Here is a 5,275-nt window from a genome sequence, read left to right as displayed (position 1 = left end):
TTAACAGAAGACCATGGGGGAGGGGAAGGGGAAAAAATTACAGGGAGGGAAGGAGGCAAAACATAAGAGACTCTTAAATACTGAAAACAAACTGAGGGTTGATGTGGGTCAAGGGAGTGGGGAAAGTGGGCGATGGGCATTGAGAAGGGCACCTGTTGGTGAGCACTGGATGTTATATGGAAACCAATTTGAGAATAAATTACATATAAATAGAAATAAAAATAAATATATTTTATTTTTTAAAGTTAAAAAAAGAAAAATATATTATTCCATGAAAAAGTGCTTGGATATACTCAGTGGTAAAATTCAGAAAACTCAGCAAAATCTGCAACCAGTGATTTTAAAAAAAATTACCCAAACGTTCTCTCCACGGAAATCTTTAGTAAAAGGCGAAAGATTTATGCGATCTGAAGAGAAACCAGAGTATCCCCAAACATTCTTAGAACAGAGTCACAACAAATGTTTGGGTTCTGAGTATATCTCTGGTAACTGTTTACTCTGATCATCCTGATATCCCTTATTTTAACTATCTTCTGAGATCTGAAGATTATTTGTCAGCTGCCCAATTTGTTCTGAAAATGTTAGCTCTGGGGGAAATCTTTGTCTTTCAGACCTCTCTCTTTCTCACGTTAGACTCTAGCTGTCAGAGCCACACTATGTATGTTCCTGAGAGATGACACAAAGACTCTAATATGTCTCCTAATTAGACAGGAATATCAGAGAGAGAGAGAGAGGCAGGGAGAGAGAAAGAGATTATTTTATGACAGTTAAAAGGGCTTTTCCTCTTAATCTGTACAAAATTGTTAAATGCTTTAACTATTTTCTATGTTTTAGGGAACCAATTTCTGAAGTATGATTTGATTATTATTATTATTCCCTTGGAAAATGTAAGTTAATATTTGTTTGCTATATTTGCCTTGGTGTTCATATTCTCTGATCCAATTTACTTTGCCTTCTACTTAAATATATCAAAATGCATATTTATAATCTTTTGTGAATTCTCATCTTAATTATTGTAGCATGCAAATAATTTCTCTAAGTGATATTATTTAATACATTTAAGCAAAGTCAGAAAAATAAATAAAATTAATATGAAAGAATATATATCTTAGACAAGAAAAACATTTTAAAGAGAATACAAATATAGTCAACTGAGCTGAGACAAAGGAGCAAAGAGAACACAATAGGAAAAGAGTAGGATTTTGTTGAAAATCCTACTGATAGAACAGAAAATCCAAGTGACAGAACTTGTTTAATAGTGATTACATTAGGCTCTTCAAAATACTCTAGGTTACTTTTCTTATTTTAATGTTGGCTGATTAGTAAACTTAATTCAGTCTGAAAAACCTCTTTGCAGCAGTACCTGACTAGTGTTTGAATAACCATAACCAACGTAAAATTAGTATTAAAAATGAAAATAATTAAGATTCAAGTTAACTTAAGAATTTTAAGTATAGTGGTCATTTATTCTTTCTGCTGGTCAGCAGCCATTCCCATTTTTATGATAACAGTACAGATTTGGCTTTAAGGAAAAAGCCTTTCCATTTCAACCTTGTGGTAAACTGATCAATGTATCCCACTCCTCTAGTCATGTTTTAAAAAAAACATTGGCCTTGTAGAAAGTATTTGGAAGCATTCTTTTCTCCTCTATTTTTTTTTTTTTTTGGAATAGTTTGCAAAGAATAGGCATTAATTCTTCTTTCTTTATTTTTTTATTTATTTTTTTTAATTTTTTTTTCAACGTTTATTTATTTTTGGGACAGAGAGAGACAGAGCATGAACGGGGGAGGGGCAGAGAGAGAGGGAGACACAGAATCGGAAACAGGCTCCAGGCTCTGAGCCATCAGCCCAGAGCCTGACGCGGGGCTCAAACTCACGGACCGCGAGATCGTGACCTGGCTGAAGTCGGTCTCTTAACCGACTGCGCCACCCAGGCGCCCCATTAATTCTTCTTTAAATGTCTGGTAAAATTCACCTGTGAATCTATATGGTACTGGACTTATTTTTTTGGTAGTTTTTTGATTATTCAGTTTTGGAAGATTGTATGTTTCTAGGAATTTATTCATTTCTTCCAGTTTGTAGGCAAATAATTTTTTGTTGTATTTTCTTGTAGTCCTTTATATTCCTGTGGTGTCAGTTGTTAATTCTTCTCTCTCATTTATAAATTTATTTGGGTTCCTTTTCTTTTATTCTTGATGAGTATGTCTAAGGGTTTGTCAATTTTATCTCTTCAAAGATCCTGCTCTTGGTGTCATTGTTTTTTTTTTTTTTTTAATTTTTACTCTGTCATTTATTTCTGCTGTGTTCTTTATTATTTCGTTTTTTTCTACTCACCCTGTTATGTTTGTTCTTATTTTTCTAGTGCCTTTAGGTTTAAGGTTAGATTCTTCATTTGAGCTTTTATTTTTTTTTTCTTGAGGTAGGTTTGTATTACTAAATACTACCCTTTTTGAACTGCTTTCACTGTATCCCAAAGATTTTGTACCATTAAGTTTTAATTTTCATTTGTCTCTATGTATTTTTTCCGTGTATTTTTTATTTCTTCAATTGCTTTTTTGACCCATTGTTTGTTTAGTATCATGTTTAGTCTCCACATGTTTGTGGTTTATCCCATTTCTTTTCTTTAGATTTATTTGTAGTTTCATATTGTTTTGAGCAGAAAAGATGTACGGTATGATTTCAATCTTAAGTGTATTGAGCCTTGTTTTGTGGCTAATACGTTCTAGAAAATGTTCCATGTACATTTGAAAAGAATACGTATATGGGGCGTCTGGGTGGCTCAGTCAGTTAAGCATCCAACTTCAGCTCAGGTCATGATCTTGCAGTTTGTGGGTTTGAGCCCCATGTCGGGATCTGTGCTGACAGCTCAGAGCCAGGAGACTGCTTCGGATTCTGTTTCTCTCTCTCTCTCTCTGCCCCTCCTCTGCTCACACTCTGCCTCTCTCTGTCTCTCAAAAATGAATAAACATAAAAAAGGAAAAAGAATATGTATTCTGTTGTTTTTTAATAGAATGTTCTGTATGTATCTGTTATGTCCACTTGACCCAATGTGTCAATCAAAAGCATCATTTCCCTATTGATTTTCTTTCTGGTTGATCTATCCATTACTGTAAGTGGGGTGTAAACTCCCTTACTATTATTGTATCACCATCAGTTTCTCTCTTTATGTCTGTTTATATTTGCTTTATGTATTTAGGTGTTCCAGTGTTGCATGCATAGATATTTATAATTATCATATCCTCTTGTTGGATTGATCCTTTTATTATTATGCAGTGACCTTTTTTGTCTCTTGTTACAATCTTTGTTTTAAAGCTTTGTTGTTGTTGTTGTTTTCTTTCTGTCTACGTATTGTCACTCCAGATTTTTTTTTCCTTCCATTTGCATGGTGAATTTTTTTTCATCCCTTCACTTTCAGTCTATATGTCTTTAGGTACGAAGTGAATGTCTTAAAGGCAGCATTTACATGGGTCTTGTTTTTATCCCTTCTACCACCTTATGAGTTTTGATTGGGGCATTTAGGTCACTTACATTTAAAAAAATTATTGATAGCTATGCACTTATTGCCATTTTGTTGTTTGGATTCTGGTTGTTTTTATAGTTTTGTCTTTCTTTTTTCTTTTGCTTTTTTTCTTTGTAATTTATGAATTTCTATATTGTTATGTTTGTCATTCTTTCTCTTCATTTTTTGTATATCTACCATAGGTTTTGGGTTTGTGATTACTATGTAGTTCATATAGTATAACATCCTAAATAAATTACTTTGATGATTTAAGTTCAAACACATTCTAAAAAAAGAAAAAGAAAACAATTTTCTTCTGGAAAAGCTGGCTGTATATGCTAGTTACTATTTTAAATCACACCTTTTTACAGAAATAAATAATAACAACAAGAAGAAATAAGAAAGAAATGAAGGAAAAAAGGAGAAAAAAAAGAACAAAACAAAACAGAACAAAATAAAAAAAAATGGCTCCTGGTTGGGTCAGTTGGTTAAGCGTCCAACTTTAGCTCAGGTCATGATCTCACATTTTGTGAGTTTGAGCCCCGCATTGGCTCTGTGCTGACAGCTCAGAGCCTGGACCCTGCTTTGGATTCGGTGTCTCATTCTCTCTCTGCCCCTCTCCTACTTGTGCTCTGTCTCTCTGTCTCTCAAAAATAAATAAATGTAAAAAAAACTTTTTAAATAAAAAAAAAACCAAAACAAATAAAAAACCTCAAAAAATAAATAAAATATAAATTTTAAAAGATTAATTAAAACAAATTTTAAGTGGCTTGTTTTATGTCTCCCAGAACCACAGGGGATTGTGTGGGCTTGCAGACACTGGGCTTGCTGAGGTCTCAAGCTTACTGTGAGATTTCCAGTCTAGGCTTGTAAGGTGGAAGGGAAGACAGCATCCTGCAGCTCCTCAACCATTTTTTTTTTTAATTTTTTTTTCAACGTTTATTTATTTTTGGGACAGAGAGAGACAGAGCATGAACGGGGGAGGGGCAGAGAGAGAGGGAGACACAGAATCGGAAACAGGCTCCAGGCTCTGAGCCATCAGCCCAGAGCCTGACGCGGGGCTCGAACTCCCGGACCGCGAGATCGTGACCTGGCTGAAGTCGGAGGCTTAACCGACTGCGCCACCCAGGCGCCGCTCCTCAACCATTTTTAATCTTTTCTGTTATTTTCTTTGTCCCAGCATGATTGGGGTTAGCTCGGGCTTGTGGATCCTAGGCTTGTGGATCCAAGCTCACTGTGATGACTGAATCTGTCAGTTATGGCATTAGGTCCTACCAGTTATGGCATCAAGACCCTGCTCTGGTCGGGACTTTTTTTTTTTTTTAATTTATATATGAAATTTATTGTCAAATTGGTTTCCATACAACACCCAGTGCTCATCCCAAAAGGTGCCCTCCTCAATACCCATCACCCACCCTCTCCTCCCTCCCACCCCGCATCAACCCTCAGTTTGCTCTCAGTTCTCAACAGTCTCTTATGCTTTGGCTCTCTCCCACTCTAACCTCTTTTTTTTTTTTCCTTCCCCTCCCCCATGGGTTCCTGTTAAGTTTCTCAGGATCCACATAAGAGTGAAACCATATGGTATCTGTCTTTCTCTGTATGGCTTATTTCACTTAGCATCACACTCTCCAGTTCCATCCACGTTGCTACAAAAGGCCATATTTCATTTTTTCTCATTGCCACGTAGTATTCCATTGTGTATATAAACCACAATTTCTTTATCCATTCATCAGTTGATGGACATTTAGGCTCTTTCCATAATTTGGCTATTGTTGA

At 35.5% G+C, this 5,275-nt stretch overlaps 1 pseudogene; it reads right to left on the bottom strand.

The window, feature by feature from the left end:
* Positions 1-321: 321 nt before the first annotated feature.
* Positions 322-427, bottom strand: LOC121024371 (uncharacterized; annotated as a pseudogene).
* Between the last annotated feature and the right edge of the window lie 4,848 nt (positions 428-5,275).

The sequence above is a fragment of the Herpailurus yagouaroundi genome, unplaced genomic scaffold (genome assembly GCF_014898765.1).
Source record: "Herpailurus yagouaroundi ecotype Mexico unplaced genomic scaffold, PumYag 64020, whole genome shotgun sequence".
In the NCBI taxonomy this organism is placed as follows: domain Eukaryota; kingdom Metazoa; phylum Chordata; class Mammalia; order Carnivora; family Felidae; genus Herpailurus; species Herpailurus yagouaroundi.
Note: the sequence above shows the minus strand (reverse complement) of the source record. Positions and strands in the feature narration are given on the sequence as shown.